Genomic DNA, 27,861 nt, shown 5'->3' with positions numbered 1-27,861 from the left:
CTCCCTCTCTTTATGCCCAAAGGGATTTGGTGCCTTTGTTCATAACCTCACATGCAGATACAGGCAATTCAGAACTTAAAATAGTTTGCTTGCGTTCATCACATATGAGCATTGCAGTAAAGATATCTTGCTTTAATTATAAAGTTCATTCCCTGGGATGGAAAACTGTCCAGAGAATGGAGAAGTAGTTGACATTAGGCCTGTATTCTCTGACATTTAAAAAAAAATCAGGAGCATTCTCAGTGAAGCATACAAACCTTTTAAAAAGCTGGACAGAGCGGCACACAAAAGATGTTTTCCCTGGCTACGGGTCTAGGAAAGACAGTCTTAGAATAACGGGTAAGCAATTTAGGATGGAAATGAGGTATTTCTTCAGTTAAATGATAGTGAATCTTTGGAGCTCATTTCCTCAGAGAGCTATGGAAGCTCAGTCAGTGAGTAAGTTCAAGATAGGGATCAAAGGATGTCTGAATACTCATGACATCAAGGGATATAGAGAGCACAGAAAAATGGCTTTGAAGTAGACGATCAGACATGATCTAGAATGGCAGAACAGACTCAAAGACTGATCAACTTGCTCCTGCTTCAGCATACCTAAATATAAAAAGCTATGAAGAAAATTGACAAAACTAAACTAAAATGAAAAATAAGAATTGATTTTCACCCTAAAACAAACTTGTTTTGTGTAGGTTATCAGGCAGCTATTGGAATCATAAATGGGTCTTAGACTGTGGTTAGGCAATGGCCGAGTAAGATTATTGTTAGACTATTAACCCAGAGACCCAGGTAATACCTCGGTTTGACAGCAGTGTGTATTCTCAACTCACTCAGGCTCCTTCAACAACAAACTCAAGACCTCTACCACACAGAAGCAGCAGATTCATGGGAACACCATTCCTCCAAGTTTACTTTAAACCATACATTATCCCAACATAGAACGACATTGCTGTTCCTTCACTGTTGCTGGGTCAAAATCCTATAATCTCTTCCTCACAGCATTATAGTTGCACTTGCATAGCAAAGAATAATAAGATTAAAGTGTACTGTGTAAACCAATGACTGGCAGGATTATTATCACAAGAATTGGTCAAAGGAAAATCTAAATATTTCTATGTATGCCTCAAAGTCAATAAACTCTTGTAATGACCTTTGGAAAACTCTTAGATATGCAGTATATGAAAAAAATGTCTTTAGGCATTATTTTTTACACGTGACAATTTTTACAGAAGTATTTATAGCATGCATTTTTGTTTTAGATCTTGCAAATTAGTGGGAAAAGTCTACTGCTATTATTCTATTCCAGTCTGACAATTTTAAACATATAGCACCCCATTATGTCCTCTGCTGGAATGCAAACACCGCATGTTTCCCACCTGTCATATTTGTATTTCCTTATAACAGCCTAGTAAACCTACATTAGCTCTAACTTTCTGATAGTGTGCAATGCCAAACTGGACACATTTTCACAACTGTGGTTTTATGAAGGCTTTATACAGATTCACTTTTATAGTCAATGGGATAAACACATCGGAGAGCAGATGCAAGACAAAAAGAGGCAAATCAATATGCTGCAATGTCCTGACAAATGAACATCTGTGAAATACCAGGAAACTTAGTCTTCTGACAGACAATGATGTAATCTTCCAGCTCTGTGCAAATGAATGTAGCAATCACAGAATATCTCAGACTCTGAGCAACAGATAAATCATCAAGAAAAATTGTGTGCAAGATACTTTTATTACCTGGATTACTGCACAACGGATTCTCAAATTATCTCTCCTAACCTCATAACTCAGCCTGCCCCACCTAAAGTTGATCAACCCCAACTTGTCTACGCCCCTAGGTAGAAGTGAGGCATAGTTGGGTATTGGCAGTACATATGTGAAAGCTTTCAAGGTTTGGTTTTGGTTGGAGTAACTCTCAAGCCCCTTTTTTAATTATTTAGATTCCCTACAGTGTGGAAACAGGGCCTTTGGCCCAACATGTCCACACCGACCCTCCGAAGAGTAACCCACCCAGACCCATTCCCCTACTCATGCACCTATCACTATGGGCAATTTAGCATGGCCAATTCACCTGACCCGCACATCTTTGGAGTGTGGGAGGAAACTGGAGCACCCGGAGGAAACCCACGGAAACACAGGGAGAATGCGCAAACTCCACGCAGACAGTTGCCGGAGGCTGGAATTGAACCTGGATCACTGGCGCTGCGAGGCAGCAGTGCTAACCACTGAGCCACCACTGTGCCGCCCGCTGTTTCGCTGCAGTCAGGAGAAGGGATTATTCCTCATTCCCAAATCTCACTCAATATTGTGTTTTCCAGGAGCCAGATATACAAAAAGCAGTCGAGATGCAGTCTTCTTTACTCTCCCTATTTAAACAAAGCAATTCAACTCAGATCACGAATTTCGGGATGAAGGAAATCATACATTCAATACTATTTCTGTGATACACTATACTGGTGGCTTCAGGGCATTTAGTGAAAAGAAATATTGCATCCTTGCAAAATACTAATGTTTTTGCAATAAGCAACACACAGACTCAGTTTTACTTATTTCTTGTTTAACAGGAGTATCGCTGATGAGGTCAGCATTTCTGACCAATCTCTAGCTGCCCTCAGAAAGATGTAACAAACAGAATTCTGGAGAAATTCCTGTGGAAGGAAATGCAGTGAACATTCCAAGTTTGATATGATTCTTCCTCAGACTCTCAAAGATGATATCGAGCAAGTTATTCAATAACTGCAGTTCATGGAATATATGTACATTCTCTCAGGGTCCAAAGGAGAAATCATGTGCCTTAGTGCTTTTGCTGTTTCCAGTTCCCTACTTCCAGTTGTTATTCAAAACAAGAGCACTGGTCACTTGGCCAGATTGGTTGCTTTGGACCAACAATCCTGATTACAAGTTACTCGTTAAATGAGCGTGGACATCCCAGTGGCACAGACCCCAGTGATTACGACCATTTCCAACCCCTTCTGCCAGGCCCTACATTCACAGTGCTGTTAAATAGAGAATTCTATGATTAACTTAATGACCACATTTTTTGAGACTTCAGTCAACAGTACATAGTAACTAAAATTCTTACACTGTTAAAAATAAAAACCTATGAGTGCCAAAAATATGAAAAATGGCAGATGAATGCATGCAAGAGATCTGACATGAGAAAGGTTAGGTCAATTCTGGTGAAGAGTTTCAAATTAAAAGCCTTTTCATTTATTTAGTGCTTTCATGGCCACTAGACATAACCAAGTAATTTACAACCAATGAAGGTACTTTATAAATTAAGTCAATGTAGTAATGTAAGGAATATATCTGCCAATTTGTACAGAACAAACTGCCACAAACTGCAAATTGACAATGATCAGATAATCTATTTTCGTGACATGAGCAGAGGAACAAATAGTGTTTCAGACTCCATGAGAAACTCCCTTGTTGTACTTCAAAGAAACAGAACTGGATTTTTTTTAATATCCACTTATGTGGCACTCAAGGCCTCAGTTTAATATCTCATCCAAAAAAGAGAAGACATCTTTGATGCATCACTCCTCTCCAGCACTGTATCAGAGTGCCAGCCTAGATTTTGTACTCAATGACTGGAATAGGAGGACCTTAACTCACAACCTTTTGACTCAGGGACAAGAGTGCTACCAATTGAGTCATGGTTGACTTCTTGAAAATGGATTCATTTACTGATGATAATTAACCTGCAACATACCCGAGACAGAAATTCTGTAGTCTTGCTTCTTCTAAACTGAAGAACTTTATTCTTCTGCTCTGAAGTCAGATCAAAACTAATGACTTTGATCTGTTTATTCCACCTGCCATAAACTCAACCATGTAAACACCTAGCATTAACACAACAGAGGGTAACTGCAATAACATGATCTCTCAATAATTAGGTCACTAATCCAGAAAGATATTTTGATGTCTTAAAATGATTTCCCAGAACTGGCCAAAATATGCTTTTATTTTAAAATCCAACTTTCAAGTATTGAAAAAGTTATTTTCAACTCTTTGGTATTGCGAAGACATCAGCAATGTCATGCACATCCCTTTATGGGATAAACATCTGGAAACAATAAGCAGCATAATCTATTGCAGTAGTAAAATTAACTGTGAAATCATGAGAAATGACCTCCAGAAAAATGTACATGGCATCCAATATATGAGAATAAGAGGCGACTGGGTTGAAATTCTAAGATAATATCAATGAAAGAAACATACGTTGTGAGACATCATATTTTAGAAAAGATAAAAGCTTTTGAGAAGGCACAGAACAAAATGGAGAAGCTGAAGCTGATCTGCTTAGAAATAGTTGACAATATATTTAATAAAGATGCCCAAGATCATGAGGGATCTGCACAGGATGAAGAGACAAACTGACCCTAATGGTGAAAATGTCATAAAGGTTCTCAGCTTCCTGACATCTCTGCAGGAGTACATCTAAGTAATAGCCAGGGTTAGAGTGGTGCTGGAAAAGCACAGCAGTTCAGGCAACATTCGAGGGGCAGTAAAATCGACGTTTCGGGCAAAAGCCCTTCATCAGGAATACACACTCTAATCTAGAGTCTGGTTTCCAGCATCTGCAGTCCTTGTTTTTATCGAAGTAATAGCCAGGCCCAACCATCTTCAGGTACTTTCTCAATGATCTTCCCTCCATCATAAAGTCAGAAGTGGCGATGGTCACAAATGATTACACAATGTTCAGCATCATTTACAATGACTCAGATACTGAGGCAGCCCATAACCAAATGAAACAATAATTGGATAATATCCAGGCTTGGGCTTACAAGTGACAAGTAACATCCATTCCACATAACTGCCAGACAATGACCATCTTTATCAAGAGAGAATCTAGTCATCACTCTGTGATATTCATGGCATTATAAACACTGAATCGCCCACTAATCAATATCCAGTATCTATTGTTCAGAAACTGAACTGGACTAGCCATGTAAATTCAGTGGCTTCAAAAGCATGCCAGAGGCGAGGAATCCTGCAGCAAGTAACTCACCTTCTGACTCCCAAAGCCTGTTCACCAGCCACAAAAAAAGTCCAAATCATGAGTACATTCCCCACATGCCTGTTTGACTGCAGCTCCAACAACGCTCAAAAGGCTTGACACAAAACAAGTCACTTGATTGGAATCACATCTACTTTCACCAACACACAGTAGTAAAAGTATGTATTATCTACAAGATGCACTGAAGCAATTCACCAAAGGCAACACCTTCCAAACACATAACTACTGTTATCTCAAAGGACAAGGGCAGCAAATATATGGGAATACCCCAACATGTAAATTTCTCTCTTATATTTCCATATCAGAATGGTGACTATTACCAACTTTCCAATTTTGATTGTCCAATGGTATCGTAAGTCTACCTACAGCAATTGGATTGCAATTGTTCAAGAGGCAGCTCATCACCACTTTCTCAAGTGCAAGTAAGGAGGGCCAATCAATGCTGACCTAGCCAGCAACATTCACATCCCAAGAGTGATTAAAAAGAACCAAAACTGACTTAATATAAAAATAAAGACCTAAAGAACTGCAGATGCTGTAAATTAAAAACAACAATAAACATTGCTGGAAAAGCTCAGGGGGTTTGGCAGCATCTGTGCAAAGAAATCAGAATTTCAGTCCAGTGACCCAGTTCTGAGGAAGGGTCACTCGACTCAACCCAAAACGTTAAACCCAATTTCTCTCCATAGATGCTGCCAGAGCTGCTGAGCTTTTTCGACAATTTCTGTTTCTGCAATTGATCTAATATAATTGCTAAAGAACAAAGGTGACTTCAGAAAACCTTTGTAAGTACAGCAAATGGTAGGATCTGGAATGCATCAACAGAGTGTGGTGAGGGAGATTTAAATCAAGCTTGTCAAAATAAACTAGATAAGCTTCTGATGAGAAAGAAATGTCAGCACTTCATGTAATGGACAAGGGAGCAGGAGTAGCTGATTTGCTCTTGCATGCACCTTGCACATATTGGTGGGCAAATAGCCATTGTAATCAGTCCAACAAACGATCAGAGATCCTACATTCTAACAAATATACCATGTATCATTGCCTGCTGAACAAATATTGAATAACATTAAATCCACATTGACATCACAAATGACTAATAGCTTTATGCTCTTAAACCTTGTGTACTAAAGAATTCTACCATTTAAATCAAAGGAATAAGATGCTTTAAGAGTTACTGGGAAAATAAAAAGGTTATTTTTATGAAATTAAGAAGTAGTTAAACTGAATTGTGAACCTAGTGAATTTGCTGTACTTATTTGGAATTCAAATGAAATGTTACATTCGAGGTAAATCTTTAAAAGAATGTAATAACCCAAGTGTAAAATAATAGACTATACCTGTCCTCCTTATTGTTAGCCATTGTCATGCATTTAAAAAAACTTAATGTATTTCAATTAATTGTAGCCAAATTTATTGTGTTGAGAGAACATTGGAGAGTTCCATTTATTAGTGCTGGGAGATGTATTAATTATCTCATTAAATCTCAGTATCACACAGGCCGAAGATTAAACTGTTGGTACAAATTATTGATGTCTAAAAATATTTTAAAAATTAATATAATCTTTACATCTCACCGATTTATCTCCCTGCAGAAACCAAAGGGGCAAAAGGTTGCCTAGTCACTGGAGGGGAAGGAGGAGCAGGCTAAACGGTTTTCACCTACTAACTACATCTTACAACTGACTATTCTCATATGCATTTCAAAGCTAGTACATTTGATTCTAATTAAATGCCCACTTTATTATTAAATGTGACAAACTACCAAAGACAACATAATAGAGTATCAGCAATTTTACAAACTAAATTGCTAAAAAGAAAATTCTGTTTCATTAAACAACATGTCTTTATCACGACTGTTTTTAAGGTTTGCTATTTTCTAATCTAATACATACAGGAACTTTGATCATTGATAATCACGTACAGAAGTGTCCCATGAAAGAAACAGTGCATCCAGAATAGATAAGGGCAAGCAAGTACAGGCAAGGCAGGCAATTATTGCTCATTCATCTAGAAAATTCCTCAGCTCACCACATCCTAAACGTGGTATCTAACTGAATCCATATTTTTGCCTCTATTTAGAAGAGCAGATCAACTGCATTTTAAGAATTCCCTGAGACTGCACCCAAACTTATTCTATATTTCATTTTATGAATGAGAAATAAGTTGTTTTCTTTGCAAACAAATCAGCTGAATTAAGGATTACTTGCATTGACAGCCCTGTAGTCCAAAATACTACTCCCTCCTTGTGGATACAGTCTGAACTCCTCCTACTTTCCTGTTCCATGACCAACAATTCACTTGCTTTGTTGCCAACAATATCTCAAGCTAACTGGTTCTTTCATAAAATTCATGAAAAGTGGGAAAGTGTTTATCACTGATGTTAATTTAGAGTTGTTCAGGATAAGACAAAATATAAACAAATAATAAATTTGCATTCACACCGAAGACATAGCAAACATTATGCGCAGGTAAAATTACCAATACTGTAGAGCAGCAAAGAAAAACTGCAAATGATTTACTAGAAAGTTACAATGTTAAAAGCTTGTGTAATTAATGTTCTAACTCACAAGTACAATGGGATCTTATTTACATGATCTTCCTTACATACAGATGAGGAAGGACACCACTTTGACTGGGACAACACATCCATCATAGGTCAAGCCAAACAGACACAAGCTCAAGAATTCCCAGAAGCATGGCATTTCATCCGGGTCTCTATTAACAAAAACATCGACTAGGACTCCATTTACCAGCTTCTGCGAAAAAGAATAGGAAATGACACCACCAACCCAAGGAAACCTAAACACATCAACAGAAAGCAGGTCATAAACCAGTGCTTCACTGGAAGCTCACTGATGGTGTTACCTAGTATGGTGATGAAATGTCTGAAAATGAACCTTCCAGCTCAGCAAGCAAACCTACATCCAGCACCGTGTCTGCGTGGGTTTCCTCCGGGTGCTCCGGTTTCCTCCCACAGTCCAAAGATGTGCAGGTCAGGTGAATTGGCCATGCTAAATTGCCCGTAGTGTTAGGTCAAGGGGTAAATGTAGATGTAGGGGTATGGGTGGGTTGCGCTTCGGCGGGGCGGTGTGGACTTGTTGGGCCGAAGGGCCTGTTTCCACACTGTAAGTAATCTAAAAAAAACCTGAGCTACAAATCCTCTCAAAACTCACATGAAATTTTCAAAAATTGCTTTCTAACCAAAAACTGTTGTTTTAATAGTTAAATGAAAATTACACAAGCTTCTAGTATTAGAAACACAATGCTATGACAGTATACTTTTCTGAAAGAACAACTTGCATAGAAAATCAGAAGCACGGATATACCATTTTGGAAAATAATTTTAATCTGCTACAGTAGATATTTTTAAATCCATCTGCTCAGCTATGTTACAATACACCTCAGCAACAGACTTGAATCCAGGCCTTCTCGTTCAGAGGTAGGAACACTACCACTGCAGACAGGAGACAAAATCTGCTACACTAAAATTACAACAAAACATGATTTTTGACAAGAACTTTCAGTTCACCGACACCAAATGGTTTTATTATTCACTAAATAAGATTACACTCAGTTACAAATGTAATACCATATATTATCTGAGAAACTGGGATGAGTTTTTTTTATTAGTAATTGAATCATACCAAGCTGAAGATTTCCTGGAAAATAGTCACAGACAGTATCTTCAATAAGAAGAAACAGACTACAATCATAGCACACAGAAAGATTTGCTCTTATATTGCATCTGTGTACAAAGTGCTTCAATTAATGTTGAATTAATTTGAAACGAACAAATGGATTAAGGCGGCAAAAACGGTGGCCATATTGTGCTAAAAAGAAAACAGCATTAAGATGAATAGCAAATTGTTCTGTTTTATTAAAGTTACTTCAACAGAATCAATATGATTTTATGATCATGATCATATTGAATGGTGGTGCAGGCTTGAAGGGCAGAATGGCCTACTCCTGCACCTGTTGTCTAAAACTCCTTGTATCCCTCTACACACTGAATGGAGACCCCAGTAATAAATTTCATCTCTATGTTCCAGAACAAAGATAAAAAGTTTCTAGAAAACATATGAAACAAAGTTGGCAATTTTAATGCCAGAATTTTACATTAAACCAATTTGCATTTTTTTACTACACTTAACAGTTTCCTTCAATTTTCAGGGCAATAGTGTTCCACGAAAACACAATTTGTCACTTATAAATTTCAAAATTATACACTGCACATATACTTTAAAATTACCCTGTGATCATTCCAAAGGCACTACAACCAAAATGCTTGATAAATAGCCACATTTGGCCGCAATCAAACGTTAAGAAAATCAAGGATAGTCAATTCAGATCCCTTCCTGAAATATTCATGACAGGAAATATAATGAACGTGCAGAAACATACAAACGTGCTCTGTCATGTGAACATCATGAATGATATATACTTGTAAAAATTAAACACATCATGCTCGTTATGGTCATTCTTATCAAAGACTTCACGGATACATTTTTTTTTAACCTTTAGCACTTCAGTAGATGTGTTGTTATAGTGTAATTAGAAGTGGATTGTCAACAAAATTACTACCAGACAGATGTTACAAACATTATTTTGTTTCTGGAAAAAAAGCTTTTAAGAGAAAGATTTACATAAATTGTGAGGGAAAGGCATTGTTTTTCAGCAAAATACTGACTGACTATTGATCAAAGCAGTGCACAGGCAGATCTATGAGTGAGAGGGACCAATTGCAAACATGATAAATTACAGGACCAGGGCGTGTCACGTCATCTCACATGCTAACAGGTTACAGTATTAAAATCAAAGGTAGCATTATCCATCTTCTTCAATAACCATGCAAAGATCTACAAGTAGCCCATGTCCTTTGGATAATCGGGTAAAAGTGCTCATGCCAGATGTTCAGCCTCCAGCAAAAATGTAAATATCAAAACGAGTTATTACATTTGTCACCTGAAAGTTGATTTTTAATCTGCACTTTTACTCAAAAAAAAAGGTATCGGGTAAACTTGACGTATAAATTCCACACATTAATCCACGCACTGCTGCTCCTTAAATAGAAAAATATGTTTTATGAACTGCCCTGCAATGGATAAAACGTAGTAAGTGACATTTCCAAAAGAGCTCTGCAGTGCTTCCAATCTGATTTCTGACAGAGTTGCAATCATACCCCAATACCTTCCAAAGGGAGTTTTATTATGAAGCATCATCAGCTCGAATAACTCAAATGCATTTTTAAAAATGCTGTTTGTTTTTTGTTAAGCGACACAACCCGGCCTGTCATCTGAGGATGATAATCCGATCAACCCAAGCCTGTCACTCACACTGAGGTCACGGCCGGTCTGGGTGGTGGAGTGGGGAGTGTGGGTCCCAGGCAGAGGGCCTACATGAGAACAGCCTCCCAGCCAAGCCCCGAGGGGTGTGTGAAAACACCAGCCCAAGTCTCATCACAAAGCGGCCCCTTCTCAGCAGCAGCAGCAGCAGCAGCGCCGGCACGCTCCTACCTCTAACCGCTGCCACACAGAATGTTACTGTAAACGAGTTAGCGGCTAACCGCGCCGACGACTCCACTGATTCACCCAAGTCCCCCGCATGCGGGCCGACTGTCCACCCTTTCGCTGTCGCTGTGGTAACGGCGAGCGACTCGGCCTCGGACCCCGCTGCGACTCCACACTGAGTGGCTTCAGGCGCTGGGCAGCCACCGCCTCCTGATCTCCGCCATTGGTTGTCACAGCACCGATTGTTGCCACAGCACAATGGGCCTCCCCGCCCCCACACGCAAAAACGAGACGCTGATTGTGACGCCATCGCGTCCACTTGACTCCGCCCACCATCCCAAACCCGGAAGAGATGAGAGGCTCCCTTGTTCCGCCTGTCTCTGGGCATATACTGCGGTGTGTTCAGGTTGTTGCGAAATGCTCCTCTAATTGGCGTCTGTTGTTTGTTTCGAATTAGATTCGTCTTCTTGTGTTAAAAATGACGATGAACACATGTCGTTGTTGATTAGACCGGAAAAGCAGTGGTGTGTAACATTACCGGGCACCCTTCCATCGATAAAAGGAACTGCACAGCAACTTGTAATGATACAGATGGGCGTTTCCATACAGTGTTGCTTTGCTGATGTTTGAAGACGCCTATCTGGCCGTCGTGGTGCCGAGGCCACAGATATTCCCATTTTCCTCAACCAGCATGTCATGTTTCCCAGGTGCAGCGATTAGATTAGATTACTTACAGTGTGGAAACAGGCCCTTCGGCCCAACAAGTCCACACCGCCCCGCCGAAGCGCCACCCACCCATACCCCTACATCTACCCCTTACCTACACTACGGGCAATTTAGGATGGTCAATTCACCTGACCTGCACATCTTTGGACTGTGGGAGGAAACCAGAGTACCCGGAGGAAACCCACGCAGACACGGGGAGAACGTGCAAACTCCACATAGTCAGTCGCCTGAGATGGGAATTGAACCCGGGTCTCTGGCACTGTGAGGCAGCAGTGCTAACCACTGTGCCACCGTGCCGCTCACGAATGTCTAGGGGCCTTCATGTCATTGTTGTAAGCACTCCCGAAGCAGAGCTTTGCATGTTCCATTAGTTCCAATTATTTCATCGTACAGAAAGCTTACATCCCCCCTTCCATCCTGCAGAACAAAAAGAATGCTAGAGACACTCAACAGATCTGGTAGCATCTGAGGAGAAAGACAAAAGTTGACGTTTCAAATACAATTCCTGAAGAAGGGCTTATGCCCGAAACGTCGATTCTCCTGCTTCTGAGATGCTGCCTGACCTGCTGCGCTTTTCCAGTAACACATTTTTCAGTTCTAAATACAATACCACTTTTAAGATTCTGCAAAAGAGTTGTACTAGATTCGAAATATTAATTTTGTTTCTGTCTCCTCAGATCTGCTGAGTTTCTTTAGCATTCTGTGTTTGTTAATAATTTCCAGAACCTGCAGTTTTTTTTATTCCAGCCTGCGAACATACCCTGAATCAATGAGGCCACATATTTGAAGAGCACTAAGAAACTAAGCACAAAGCATCTCCTTTAAGAGTACTCTTACAATTGTGATTTTGCTCTGCAGATATATCCATAAAGTCCCGCAGCCTGTAACAATGAAATTTGTTGAGCTTCTTTATAGCTTTAAGTTATCCATGTTTCATAGCCATGCAGCAAAGTGCTGAGATCAGTAACCTTGATCCCAACGATCAGATTGATGTTATGCATATTTTGTGAGTCAACCACCCCATGTCTGTTTTGTATGATATTGTTCATCAAGGAAAAAAATATCTCGTTAACGTTTCAAGGAGGATATTGGAGGCCACAGCATTTTAAAGAAGACCCTTCACAGGACGTATTAGGTCTACAGTGCAAAGCTCCGCAGTTATTTCCCTCCAAAATCGCTGGTGACATCAACGTTACATCACATGATCAGACTCTTAAAGTCCACCATACTTACACAAATACATAATGTTCTACCCCCTTTACATCAGAGGTTTTTGCAATGAAAGCATTTACAATCACGTACATATAACAGTATGTCAACGGATTCTTTGTGGTTTTTGCATACTTCAGGTGTCTGTCCATTTTTCTCATTGGCTTTTCTGCCTAAACTCTTTTATCCAGAAACGATTTATACTGGCTTTTCCATTTCATATTTAAAAGTGGTTGTTCCTTTCTCTTCAGTTTTTGTGTCATGTAATTCTTTGATAAATTGGTTTACCACCTGATTTACAATGGCAGTGTTTTAGAAGCCCTGTTTCACATGCATACTTTCCTGAGTCCTTTGGAGTGACTTGACAGTTCCTTTCTGAGATGTTTAATATGTATGACTCTTGCTAATTCTTTTGTCATCCTTAAGCCCCTTCATAAAAGAATAAGGCATAGAAAATTCACAGGTCAGTACAATCACTTATTTCCATCACCAAGTTCTTAAATTGCTTTGTAATTTCTGCTGTTTGCTCTTTCACTGACAATGAAGCTTTCAAAATGAGATTTTGGGATATGGAAATTAATTTGCTAGCATCTGAAAGGATCAGTTAGATTCGAAAAGTAGGCTCTTTTCTCTCCTTACAGATGCTGCCAGACCTGCTGAGATTTTCCACCATTTTCTCTTTTGCATTCATGAGAAAGTATGCATTCAGAAGATCAATTTTCACCTTCTTTAACATCTCTGCTCGTTAGTCATTTTGTGATTCCCGTGTTCCGATTTTGGGTGCTCTGACCTTAGCAGTTGCTCTGTCAGTGCATTTGTTACAAGTACATTTTTCCCCATCTTCTTGTTTCAGATTGCAGGTTGATAGTTCAGCAACCCACTTGCTTTACTTCATGCTTGTCCATGGGCTGAATGTCTACAGTCCCCTTTTCCCACTCTGTGAGAGAAGCAGGCTTAGTAAACTGCCAGCATAGAGTGGTGGTGTTACCTTCAGTTTCCTTGTTCTGCGGCACTTGTTTGAAAAGTACAGGAAGGTCATTAACTTTCAAGGAAGCACCAATTTGTTGGTCTCCAATATGACAAATATATCTTCCAATGCCCTCTGGTTCAAGTTTGTGAATATCCAGCTCAATGATATATCTTTTTGTTTCATTTTGTATTTGGCATGAGGCTGAACTTGAGTGGATTCTCTTGTTCATTGCACTGCTACATCTGATCGGCTAGTTTCACAATGCAGGATGGTCAATCAACTTCCCGAGTTTCTTCGTTGTTAAGCTTTTACTTGAATGTCATCAACAAGGTTGCAATTGTCAGGTGAGCTCTTGATTATACATGACCAACGTCACAGCCGTAGTGGTCACTGATAATCTTCATGAGCAGATTAATTATAAGGCTTAGTAAAGTGCTATTGTGGTTCAATTCATACTTCTTGTTTGGTTTGACTTCTGCTTCAACTTTTGGTCTAATTGCTGAATGTACTGATCTTGCTTTGCGACATTTTTCTTGATTCTCCTGCTTGATTTTCACTTTGAAAGATCTTTTCCGTGTTTCCCAGACCCCCATCAAAAACAATGGCACATTTTAGGTCGGTCTTGGAATGTGGATTAGTGGTGCTGGAAGAGCACAGCAGTTCAGGCAGCATCCAAGGAGCTTCGAAATCGACGTTTCGGGCAAAAGCCCTTCACCAGGAATAAAGGCAGTGAGCCTGAAGTGTGGAGAGATAAGCTAGAGGAGGGTGGGGGTGGGGAGAAAGTAGCATAGAGTACAATGGGTGAGTGGGGGAGGGGATGAAGGAGATAGGTCAGGGAGGAGACGGTGGAGTGGATAGGTGGAAAAGGAGATAGGTAGGTAGGACAACTCCGGATAAGTCATGGGGACAGTGCTGAGCTGGAAGTTTAGAACTAGGGTGAGGTGGGGGAAGGGGAAATGAGGAAACTGTTGAAGTCCTACCTGCCTATCTCCTCTTGCCTCTTGGCTTCTTAGAATCACGTTTTTCCATTTTAATGTTTTTTGTTGCTAGTTGGCTGTTGGTGCCTCAGTTATTGGTTTTACTTTTGAAGGTGACTTGTATAGCCCCTCAGCATCAATGCTATGGCTTAAATACTTAATGGAAGATTACGAAAAATTCACCATGTCTTTCCTCACTCCTCAGCCAAAATCTGCAATTCTCTGCAGAGTAAAATCTATATTGTTGATAGTTTTCTTATTTTTTTGTTATGACATATGGGTTCATATCCCAAGTTCACAGCCAGTTTTCTCCTCATGTTATATTTCATGTATGTTTAAAACAACAAGAATGTTTATTAATAGGGTGTTCACTCGACAAGACAGCAAGCTAAACAGAGATGTTTCTGTCCAAAATGGCTGACAATGTCATAATTGCATCATATGATAAGACTCTCAAAGTGACAGTCAATTGTAGACAAATACACAACAGTTGTTATGTATTGAGAGTGTGGTGCTGGAAAAGCACAGCAGGTTCAGGCAGCATCCAAGGAGAAGAAGAATCGACGTTTTGGGCAAAAGCTCTTCATCAGGAATGAGACTGTGAGCCGAGGGGTGGGTGAAATAAATGGGAGGGGGTGGTGCTGGGGGCGGGGGCGGGGGGAGTGGGGAAGATAACAGAGAGTGTGATAGGTAGATGGAGGTGTGGTGATGGTGATAGGTCAGAGAGGAGGGTGGAGCGTATAGGTGGGAAGGAAGATTGACAGGTGGGACAGATCATGAGGGCGGTGCTGAGTTGGAAGATTGGAACTGGGATAAGGTCGGGGGAGGGGAAATGAGGAAACTGGTGAAATCCACATTGATGCCGTGGGGTTGGAGGGTCCTGAGGCGGAAGATGAGGTGTTTTTCCTCTAGGTGTCAGGTAGTTAGGGAATGGTGATGGAGGAAGTCCAGGACCTGCATGTATTGATGGAGTGAGAGGGGGATTTGAAGTGTTTGGCCAGGGTGTGGTGGAGTTGGTTTGTGCAAGTGTCCTGGAGATGTTCTGTGAAGCGTTGTGCGAGTAGGCGTCCTGTCTCCCTAATGTAGAGGAAACCGCATCGGGAGCAACGGATACAGTAAATGACATGTGTGGAAGTGCAGGAGAAACTGTGATGGATGTGGAAGGATGCTTTGGAGCCTTGGACGCAGGTGAGGGGGGAAGTGTGGGCCCAGGCTTGGCAATTCCTGCGGTGGCAGGGGAAGGTGCCGGGAGAGGTGGGTGGGTTGGTAGGGGGCATGGAACTGACAAGGGAGTCGCAGAGGGAATGGTCTTTACGGAAAGCAGATAGGGGTGGGGAGGGAAATATATCTCTGGTGATGAGGTCTGTTTGTAGGTGGCAGAAAGTTGCTATGTATTAACTGAAGCAGAAATTGCTAACAGCTCCTAGCAGGATATTATTTAGTGTGACTAGCGGTGGAGGTGCAACACTTTGTGCCATGACCACAGTTATCTTGACACTTACAGCCAGGGAGAACAAGATGCAGTCAAGAGAGAAAGAGAGAGATAGTCCATCATTCTTTGGAGCTGAATTTCTATATGTGTGACTAGCACAGTATTATCCGTATGGAAGAGTTCTGATCAATGCACGGTGTATTTTTGTCCACATTGTCAGTCATAGTTCAGGTAAACTCTTTCCACATATATGCAGGATAGGCATAAGTCAGATTGTGGGCTAAGGCACAGCCCTGTTTTACTTCATTCTACACTCTGAAAGTGGAGCCACCGCACTGTAGACTTCAGTGCATGATATTGAAGGAGTAGATGAGACTATGGATAGCTAACTTTCCTTCAAATTGTGGAATCATGTACTGCTGACAGTGATGAATGTCTCTATGAAAGCAGTGAGGTACATACCACTCTGTGTCTTCCGTTGTACAGTTGAAACAAGGAGAATATTATAGCCTCAGTAGATCTAATGGCATAATAGAGGAGATGATGGTCTGGTGGCATTATCACTGGGCAATTAATCAAGAAACTCAGCTAATGTTCTGGCAACCGGATTTGAATCTCACTATGGGAAATGATGGGATTTGAATTTAATTTTTTTTTAAGTCAAAAATTAGCAATCTACTGATGACCATGAAACCATTGCCGGTTGTTGGAGAACCCATCTGGCTCACTAATGACCGTCAGGGAAGGAATTTTGCCATCCTCACCTGTTCTGGTCTAGATGTGACTCCAAACCCACAGTATTGTGGTTGTCTCTCAACTCCCCACTGAAATGGCCTAGCAAGCCACTCAGCTCAAGGGCAGCTAAGGACAAGAAATAATTGCTGACCAGCCAGCAAAGCCCATGTCCCACAAGTAAATTAAACAAAACATTGTATGATTATTTTTCAAGTATTCTGTGTGGAACAGACACCACTTTCTAGCAGAGAAGGCAAATGATCTTCAGCATTTCAGCTGGCATTGCATACTTTTAGAAAACATTTGGCAAGTCTCATTCATAAGCAATTCTTGAATTCTGTCAAAAGGCAAGGCATCATAATAAGTCCTGAGGTTTGAGGAGCTCAGCCCCTATTCAGATTGAAGATAATTGAGAATTGATCAACATCTGGCTGATACCTGGTTTGTTGGCATCAGAGATGATGTGATAATTTAGAAACTTAGCAAGTTGCTGAGGAAAAGTAATAGAATCCTTGAAGGATTGCCCATGTTGTTTGTCAATCTTTCATAATTTAGTTACTACCTCTGAAGAACATTAGAAGGAGCTGAGTAACGGAGGACTACTAAACATGTTGGGGGAGGGGAGGAAGTTGAGGGACAAAGCAACAAAAATATACATTTGTTTTTGAAATAGTTGATGACTTTAATTTCCAACCCCATTATAGATAATGAGTTCCAGGTTATTACCACTTGCTGTGACCTGAAATCTGTGTCTGTCATGCCTTGTACCTTCAGCTAATGGGTACAACTTTCCAATGTCTATTTCATCTAAACTTCCAAAATCATGTCCACCTCTTTTAAATCTCTTGTTAATAAGAACTTGCTCTAAGGAGAACTTCTCTGTGGGCGGCACGGTGGCACAGTGGTTAGCACTGCTGCCTTGCAGCGCCAGAGACCCGGGTTCAACTCCTGCCTCAGGCAACTGTCTGTGTGGAGTTTGCACTGGGTTTCCTCCGGGTGCTCTGATTTCCTCCCACAGTCTAAAAATGTGCAGGTTAGGTGAATTGGCCAAGCTAAATTGCCTGTAGTGTTAGGTGAAGGGGTAAATGTAGAGGAATGGGTCTGGGTGGGTTGCTCTTTGGAGGGTCGGTGTGGACTTGTTGGGCCGAAGGGCCTGTTTCCACACTACGTTATCTCATCTAATCAATCTAACCTTGCAGCTACATTTCCCCATCCCTGGAAGTATTTCAGTAAATTCCCTCTGCAGCCTCCCAAGATCCTTAAAACTGCTCCGATACTGTAATGACAATAAGTGGACACAACATTCTCATACTAATTTAACAAGCTTTATAAAGATTTAATATAACTTCCTTACTTTTATACTCAATACCTCAATTTATTAACCTGAGATCCCATGTGCTTGCTAACTCTATTAACATATTCTGCCACCTTCAATGGTATGTGCACATAAATTCTCCCAGTCCATCTGTCCACACTCTTAGAGACTATACTTACACTCCTCAGTATTAAATGCTATCAGCCAACTGTCTGCCTAATCTGTTGGCTAATCAGTGATATTGTAGTCCTGGAATAGATAGACAGCAAAAGGAGGCCAGTTAGCCTATTGTGTCAGGATTGGCTATTTGCTGGAAGAATTCAGCTATTACCACTTCCATATCTTTTCAGCATAGCCCTGCAAGTTCTTCCTCTCCAGAAAATTGTCCAACATCCCATTTGCCTACTACACCGCCTACTATACCTGCGTGCTTATGTTCAGCGATTAGTGCTCGAGGATATTCAGGTTTCATTTCACCTCCTTCTTTCTCAATCTGTTGCCATTCAGATAATAATCTGCCTGCCTGTTTTTGCTGCAGTTGCTCACATTTATTCACATTATACTGCATTTACCAAATATTTGCCTACTTGTCCAAATCACACTGAAGCTTCTTCCACACAGCATACTCTTCTACCCGGCTTTGTGTCATTCCCAAACTTAGACAAATGACATGTAGGTTCCTCATCTAAATCGGTATTATATATTGTGAATTGCTGCAAACCAAGTATTGTTCCTTGCAGTACCCCACTAGTCTCTGTCTGCCCTTCAGAAAAAGACTGTTTATTCCTACGCTTTAGTTCCTGACACCAACCAATCCTCCATCTGTTTTAGGACATAGTCTCCAATTCCATGCACTTTCATTTTACATGCTGTCTCTTTTGTGGGACCTTATTGAAAGCCTTCTGAAAATACTGACTACCCCTCATCTACTCTGCTAGTTACATCCTCAAAATATTCTGGCAGATTTGTCAAACTCAACTTTCCATTCATAAACCTGTATTGATTCTTTCTGATCCAGTCACTATTTTCTCTATGCTCTGCTCTTGCACCTTTAATAATGGACTCTAGCATTTTTCTCACTGCTGATGTCAAACTAACCAGTCTGCAATTCATAGATTTCTCACTGCCTCCCTTCTTAAGTAGCCAGGTTGCATTACTTACCCTCCAATCCATTGGAACTGTCCTAGCGTCTATAGGATTTAGAAGATGACCATGAGTACATGCAGTACTTCTGGGGCCACTTCCTTAAATACTTTGAATGAAGCTTATCAGGCCCTGTGGACCCCATGGAATTACAGAGACATGCAGGACAACTGAATAGAAATTGAATATACAAATTTTTTAGTTTTTAGAAAGCATGGGCAAAAAGGAAAAGCAATGCTGATTAAAAACGTGATTGCGAGGAAGAATATTAGCTTTGGTGAAGTAGAATCTATTTGAGTTGATCTTAGAAAGACCAAAAGGCAGAATGTGATAGTAGGGGTTGTATATAGACGTCCAGATTATTGTGGTAGTATTATTAGCGGAAGGTATTAAAAATGAAATTAGCTATGCAAGTAAGAAAGGTATGGTTATAATTATGGGCAACTTCAATTTGCATATAGATCGAGCAAATTAGTAGCAACACACTATTGGAAGAATTTCTGGAGGATATGTAGGATAGTCTTATGAATCAACACAGACTCATAGAGATGGACAGCACGGAACCTACTCTTCGGTCCAATTCCCCCATGCTGACCACATATCTTAACCTAATCTAGTTCCACCTGCCAGCACCCGGCCCACATCCCTCTAAACCCTTCCTGTTCATAAACCCAACCAGATGCCTTTTAAATGCTGCAATTGTACCAGCCTCCACCACTTCCTTTGGCAACTCATTCCATACACACACCACTCTCTGCGTGAAAAATTTCCCCCTTAGGTCCCTTTTATATCTTGTCACTCTAACTGTAAACCTATGCCCTCTAGTTCAGGACTCCCCTACTCCAGGGAAGATACTTTGTCTATTTATCCTATCCACGCCCCTCATGATTTTGTAAACTTCTATAAGGTCACCCCCCAGCCTCCGATACTCCAGGGAAAACAGTCCCAGCCTATTCAGCCTCTCCCTGTACCTAAAATCTTCCAACCCTGCCAACATTCTTGTAAATCTTTTCTGAACCTTTTCAAGTATCACAACATCCTTCTGATAGGAAGGAGACCAGAATTGAATGCAATATTCCAAAAGTGGCCAAACCAATATCCTGTATAACCGAACATGACCTCCCAACTCCTGTACTCTTTACTCTGACCAATAAAGGAAAGCATACCAAACACCACTTTCACTATCCTACCTACCTGTGATTCTACTTTCAAGGAGCTATGAATCTGCACTCCAAGGTCTCTTTGTTCAGCAACACTCCATAGGACCTCACCAATAAGTGCATAAGTCCGGCGCTGATTTGTTTTTCCAAAACGCAGCACCTCGCATTTATCTAAATTCAACTCCATCTACCACTCCTCAGCCCATTGGCCCATCTGACCAAGATTCATTTATACTCTGAGGTAACCTTCTTCACTGTCCACTACATCTCCAATATTGGTGTCATCTGCAAACTTACTAACTATACCTCTTCAGCTCACATCCAAATCATTTATATAAATGATGAAAAGCAATGGACTCAGCACCAATCCTTGTGGCACACCCTGACCACAGGCATCCAGTCTGAAGAGCAACCCTCCACCACCACCCTCTGTCTTCTACCTTTGAGCCAGTTCAATAAACTCAATCACGTTCATGAGACATGATTTCTCATGCACAAAGCCATGCTGACTATCCCAAATCTGTCCTTGCCTTTCTAAATACGCGTAAATCCTGTCCCTTAGGATTTCCTCCAACAATTTGCCCACCACTAATATCAGGCTCACTGGTCTATAGTTCCCTGGCTTGTCCTTACCACTCTTCTTAAACAGTGGCACCACTTTAGCCAATCTCCAATCTTCTGGCACCTCACCTGTGACCTTCGATGATACAAATAACTCATCAAGGGGCCCAGCAATCACTTACTTAGCTTCCCACAGAGTACGAGGGTATACCTGATCAGGTCCTAGGGATTTATCCACTCCTTTGTGTTTGAAGACAGCCAGCACCTCCTCCTCTGTAATATGGACATCTTTCAAGATGTCACTATTTATTTCCCCACATTCTATATCTTCCATGTCCTTCTCAACAATAAACACTGACACAAATACTTGTTTAGTATCTCCTGTGGCTCCACACATGAGCTGCCTTGCTGATCTTTGAGGGGCCCTATTCTCTCCCTAGTTACCTTTTTGTCCATAATGACTTTATGAACACACTTTGGATTCTCCTTAACCCTATTTGTCAAAGCTATCTCATGTCCCCTTTTTGCCCTCCTGACTTTCCTCTTAAGTATACTTCTATTGCCTTCATACTCTTCTAATGATTCTCTCAATCTCTCCTGTCTACTCCTGACATATGCTTCCTTCTTTTTCTTAACCAAAACCTCAATTTCTCTCATCACTCAGCATTCCCTATATCTACCAGCCTTTCCTTTCACCCTAACAGGAATATACTGTCTCTGGAATCTCGTTATCTCCTTTCTGAAGGCTTCCCATTTTCCAGCCATCCCTTTACCAGCAAACATCTGCCCTCAATCAGCTTTTGAAAGTTTTTGCCTAATACTATAAAAATTAGCCTTCCTCCAATTTAGAACTTCAACTTTTAGATCTAGTTTATCCTTTTCCATCATTATTTTAAAATGTTTAGAATTATGGTCGCTGGCCCCAAAGTGCTCCCCCACTGACACCTCAGTCACCTGCCCTGCCTTATTTCCCAAGAGTAGGTCAAGTTTTGCACCTTCCCTAGTAGGTACATCCACATACTGACTCAGAAATTTTTCTTGTACATACTTAACAAATTCCTGTCCATTTAAACCCTTAACAATATGGCAGTTCCAATCTATGTTTAGAAAGTTACAATCCCCTACCATAACCACCCTATTATTCTTGTTGAGAAACGAAAGAAAAGGCCATCCTTGTTTGTTTACTGTGTAATGACAAAGGAATAATTGATAATTTAGTTGTTCCTAGGTCCTTAGGAAGGAATGACCATATTTTGACAAAATTCTTTATTAAGATGGAGAGTGATGTCGTTGTTTCTGAGACTAGAATCCTGAACTTAAATAAAAGACATTGTGATGGTATGTAGTGCGAACTAGCTATGATGAAATGAGAATCAGTGTTTAAAGAGATGTTGGTAGATAGGTAATGACAAACTTTTAGAGAATGCATGGACAGACAGCAAAAGTTAATCATGTCAGTGTGGCAGAAAAATAAAATGGGAAATGTAGTCAGACCATGGCTAAGGGAGGGGATGGAGGTGGCGTAGTGATATTATCGCTAGACTATTTATCCAGTGATCCAGGTAATGTTCTAGGAACTTTGGTTCAAATTCCATCATGGCACATTGAATTTGAACTCAATTTTTAAAAAAAATTTGGAATTAAGAATCTAGTGATGACCATGAGTGCATTGTTGATTGTCGGACAAAACCCATCTGGTTTGCTAATGTCCTTTCAGGAAGGAAACTGCCTTCCCTGGTCTGGCCTATATGTAATTCCAACCCATAGCAATGTGGTTGATTCTCAACTGCCCTCTGGGCAGTTGGAATGGGTAATAAATGCTAACCTCACCAGGGATGACCTCATCCTGTGAATGAATTAAAAACAAAATTAGAGATAGTATTAAGTCCATTAAGAGACCTATAAATTAGCCATAAAAACATTAATCCTGAGGACTGGGAATGTTTAGATTGCAGCAAAGGGATGCAAAGAGACTGATTAGAGCAGAAGATATAGGAGCAGAATTAGGCCATTTGGGTCATTGAGTCTGCTCCACCATTTCAATATGACTGTCATGTTTCTCAACCCCATTCTCCTGCCTTCTCCTTAATTCCCTTATTAATCAATAACCTAATTTCAGTTCTAAAGGGTCATCCCTTCATTCTGAGGCTGTGTCCTCAGGTTCTCGCCTTTCCCGCTTTTGGGAACAGTTTCTCCATGTCCATGCTGACTAAACTTCTACTATTCCATAAATTTCAATGAGATTCCTCCTCATACTTCTTATCTTCAATATGCACACGCCCAGAGTTTTCAACTACTCCTCATATGACAAACGTTTCACCCCGGGATCATTTTTGTAAACCTCCTCTCGTATATTGAGTTGTAACTATTTTTAGTCACTCTGCAGTGCTGTGTCTCTGTAATCCCACTATATCATATTTGTTTAGATCTATTTATGCAATAAGTTAATTTATTTTGTCGCAAAATCACTGCATTTAAAGATACATAGACCTGAGGCTTGTGTTTTTGGCATTCGTAGTCCCGTTTGCCATGGCCCTGCTCAATTCTATCGGTTGAATTGTCTTGGTTCTTACCCATGTTGTGGTAACAATGTGTTACATGACCACTGGCTTTTCACCCTCTTCGCCAAAATGAGGACTGCAGATGCTGGAGATCAGAGTCAACATTAGAGTGATGCTGGAAAAGCACAGTAGGTCAGGCAGCATCCGAGGAGCAGGAAAATCGACGTTTCGGGCAAAAGCAAAAGACTTCGATTTTCCTGCTCCTTGGATGCTGCCTGACTTGCTGTGCTTTTCCAGCACCATGCTAATCTTGACCCTGTTCACCCTCTTACTTCAGAATGCCCTGTAGATGCTCTGAGACATCATTGATTCTAGCACCTGAAGACAACATAACATTCTGCAGTTTTGTTTGTGGACACAGAAATACTTGTCTATCCTTTTTCCAGTTCCACTCCTATTACTATCACATTCCCACTCTTTATCATCCTCTCCTGTGCATCAGAGCCAACTGTGATGCAATGAATTTGGTTACTGCCACTTTTGTCTGAGAGGCTACTTGGATGCTGCCTGAACTGCTGTGCTCTTCCAGCACCACTAATCCAGAAAGCGTTTACATCTGCCTAGTCCTCTTACTCTATCTAGTGGTCACCCATTCCTTTGCTTCCTGTGGAGTCTTAGCCTGTGGAGGCTCCACTTCTTTACATGCTATTCTCTCTATTCACAGTGTTCTCTCCCTCATGGATCCTTTCAGTGACCTGAGCTCTGCAAATCGGGCTTCTGGGAGCTGTAGCTGGAGACACTTCCTCCACATCTGCTAGTCCCAGGTACTGAGACCAATGTTTGACTTCTCACATAGAATATGAGGAGCACGTCATGGTCTTGAACCCTTTTTCCACCTTTTATACCTTTCATTTAAACGCTTGAGTTGCCCTTAAACTCAAATAATATTCATTCTGGAATCCTTCCACCCTTGATTTCTGAACTATAGCCCTTATGTACTTTAACACAAAATAAGACTTTTAAAAAGTATCAGCTATGAAAGTTACTCCCTTTACCTTATCTTTAGTCTCCTCTTTTTCTCTAACGTTAACTTATTCCTGTTGCTTCTCAGTCAATTCCTTAATAATACGTTTATTACCATTTGATCATTTTTAAAAAACCTCCTTTAAGACAGCTTCCCTTAGTTTCATTGTTTTAGTTTATTTAATTACAGTACATCTTAAGTAAGTTAACAGAATTAGAATAAGAATTATGCTAAGTTCTGATTTTTGCCAATAGTAGACATTTGATAAGGTTAACTGCGAAATTGAGTTCTCAATCAAATAAAAATATTGCATCCAATAACCTGAGTTTTTAACATAAAAATTAGAGTCCATCTGCTAGAAATAGATTATTGGAAGCAATTATTTGATGTTATTCTCATAAAAGTGAAGCAAATAGAAGCACTAAATAAATATTGGAACTGTAGACATTCACTGGCTCAGCAGAGACACAAAGATTTCATTCTTTCATAATGTCTTGCCTTGCTGAAGCCTGCCAACTTTCACTCTTCTTGGCTGGAAAATGTAACCTGTTTCAGTGTGTCCCTCACTTCGAAAATAAATATATGTCTGTATATATTTTGATAATTTGTAAATCTGTTCCACTCGTGGTCATAAGAATCTTGTACTGACTGATGTGCCAGGAGTTGGCAGCATCACCGTTCTAACTATAGGTAGCACATAAGAAGTAGCTCATTCACGCCAGTTGCTTACAGATATCTTATTACTTTCTGGGATCAATCTGGGGCGAGTTAAATGCTGCTTAAAGTTTCACTAAAGAGGCCAAGTGAGGCTCTGAAGCATGATCCTTATTTTGCTGTTGAAGCTCCTGGATCTATGTAAGCCATCCACATTACTCTTCTCCCAAATAAATGACCTGATCTAAAGCAATTGAATGGAGATCTTTACAATGGTGCTTGATTCCCAAAAGGATTAAGGATTTATTGATATTTATTAGTACCCTGAAAGCTTGATGGATTAAACTATTAAGATTTTTTTTGTCTTGGCAAGGATAGCAGAATTTTGTAGCAATGGCATTGTCAGTGGAATGAGTAGTATTTTTGAGTTCAGGACAATATTCACACAGAGTATGCACATTTCTGATGCTGGCTACACCAAATGCCATTTTGGGTAGGTCGTTAGCCATGAATGCTGGGATCATGCACGGGAACTATACAAATTAGGCAAATCATGACATTAATTCATAATATTCATTTGACTGTAGAGGTGCGATTTTCAACCTGACCCATCCACCTAAAGCACTTTATGAATCTTGTAAACTGAACATTATTTCATCAGGGGAAATCCCCTTCCAACCAATGCTGTTTAAACAGATCATTAATCACTTTCAGTTAAGTTATAGATTGAATTCTATTGATGGTTGATCAATTAGAAGTTGGTATTGCTACGGTCAAGTTAGGGTTGGGGGGTGATGGATTAATTCATTGTTCTATCATTCCACTGACCATAACAAATCTTGAATTTAAAAAGGATATTATATTTTCAATGATATGTTGATTGCATGTAACTCAGTATGAGAAACAGCCAACTGATTTCCTTAGGTTAACTTCATTTCCTTATGTCAATTTTACAAATAATGTTGCAAAAAAAATGAAGCAAAAAAGAAAAACATTTCTAACAAAAGTGAAAATTTGTGAATATGAACAGCTACTCTTCTGGAAAGATAATACACATACAATTTCTTCCAAGCCAAAAGAAAATATGAAACTCTGCAGATTGTTATCTTAAAAAGTATTTTGGTCAAGTCAAGATTAAATTCAGAAAAAATAAACATTCACAGATTGTCCAACTGCTGATCTGTAGTAGCCAAAATGACTTTCCACAAAAAGCTATTGACACAGGAGGTTCTTCTGAAACACTTATGGCTGATTGGATCCTTGTTATCTTGGGAGTCTGCTGTAGTTTCAGAATTCTCCTTTATGAACTCACTTTTGCAGTTAGGATATCATCCTATGGATTTTCAACTCACAAACTTTGATGATAAGAATTTCAGAGAACTAGAGAGAAGCCAGAGTCTGTTGTCCTTGTGGCAAGTTCTCTATGACTGTGTGTGCTCATACCAATGTACTTTACACTCATGCACTGGGTCATATGACCTCTCTTGGAAAGTGTTATAGGTTCAGTGATTCTAGTCAAGCAGCTTGTGTTCTGTGTAATGCAATGGTTTTGCTGCTGTTGCCAGTACATTTTGTTTTGCTTTTGGAAAGTGTTCCCTTTATAACATTAAAGAGATATGTATGAAATAATATTATAATTTAATGTTTCAGATAATACCACTTCATAACTGTATTGCTGCAATATCTGGCAAAATCTATGGGCAGCGGTGCAGCATACCATGAAGATTTTGTTTCTCCTTCAAAAGTTCTGCTCTGGCCATTTGTCTTAGTCATAGAAGCTGTAATTTCTGTCCCTGTTAGCAGTGAGAATAAGCAGAATTGACACAGAGTAAGACAGGCTGATGGAATGGTAATGAGAAGGAGTGGGATACTTTTGATGGAGATACCCAGGAGTTTCAGAGAACACTCTCGGACTCAGTAATAAACTTCATGGTTAAGTCTCCATTTCTCCAAGGAGAGACTGTTTGAAATCTGCCACTGTAACAGACAAACCAGCAGCATTACAACAGAATGAGAACAACCTTGTGCCAATGGTAAAGTATTGTGACCATGAACCTGAGTGATTGATTTGATTTATTGTCACGTGTATTTAAGTACAGTAAAAAAACTTTGTTTACGAGCAGTAGAGGCAGATTATAGTAATTAAGAACGTGCAGAAGAGGGTGAAAAAAAATCTTGTGATAGAGTAAGGCATAGAGGTTACATCGCATGGGATGTATGCGAGGCCAGATCAGCATTATTTGAAATTAGCGAGTTCATTCATCAGTCTTTTAATGGCAAGGAAGAAGAGTTCTTGAATCTGCTGGTAATTTTGTTCAAGCTTATGTATTTTCTAGGAGAAAGAGAGTGTAGTGCTGGAAAAGCACAGCAGGTTGGGCAGCATCCAAGGAGCAGGAGAATCTGCGTTTCAGGCATAAGCCCTTCAGCTGTATTTTCTGCCTGACGGAAGAGGTTGTAGGAGAGCATTACCAGGATGGGAGGGGTGTTTGATGATGTTAGGAGCCTTTCTGTGGCAACAAGACATATAAATGGAGTCCATGGATGGGAGGTTGGCTTCTGTGGTGGCCTGGGTTGACTAGAGTTGAACTGGTACTTTCTTATAGCCCTGAGCAGAGCAGTTGCCATACCAGGCTGTTACGCACTTGGACAGTATGTTTTCTCTGGCACATCTGTAAAAGTTGATGAGGGTCCTTATAGACATGTCAAATTTCCTGAGCTGCCTGAGGAAGAAGAAGCATTGTTGTGCCGTTTTGACCAAGGCACCTATGTAGGACATCCAAGACAGGTTGTCGGTTATTGTTGCTCCCACGAACTTGATAATCTCAAACTTCTCAGCTTTAACTCTGTTAATGTAATGGGGGCGTGTTCTCCTATTTTCTTTTTCTGAAGTCAATGATCTGTTCTTTTGTTTTGCATATA

The 27,861-nt window shown here is 40.3% G+C and overlaps 1 protein-coding gene across 4 annotated transcripts in view; it reads right to left on the bottom strand.

Annotated features, from left to right (window-relative positions):
• Positions 1-10,806, bottom strand: part of LOC140478739 (probable E3 ubiquitin-protein ligase HERC1) — a 342,968-nt gene extending 332,162 nt beyond the window's left edge. For 2 of the 4 annotated variants that reach the window (XM_072572056.1, XM_072572075.1), the window contains exon 1: positions 10,542-10,804. The gene's annotated coding sequence lies outside the window, so the exon portion shown is untranslated. Of the gene's footprint in view, positions 1-10,541 lie in introns of all 4 variants that reach the window. The other 2 variants (XM_072572083.1, XM_072572064.1) reach the window with 2 other exon arrangements.
• Between the last annotated feature and the right edge of the window lie 17,055 nt (positions 10,807-27,861).

This window comes from Chiloscyllium punctatum, chromosome 1 (assembly GCF_047496795.1).
Source record: "Chiloscyllium punctatum isolate Juve2018m chromosome 1, sChiPun1.3, whole genome shotgun sequence".
NCBI lineage: Eukaryota > Metazoa > Chordata > Chondrichthyes > Orectolobiformes > Hemiscylliidae > Chiloscyllium > Chiloscyllium punctatum.
Note: the sequence above shows the minus strand (reverse complement) of the source record. Positions and strands in the feature narration are given on the sequence as shown.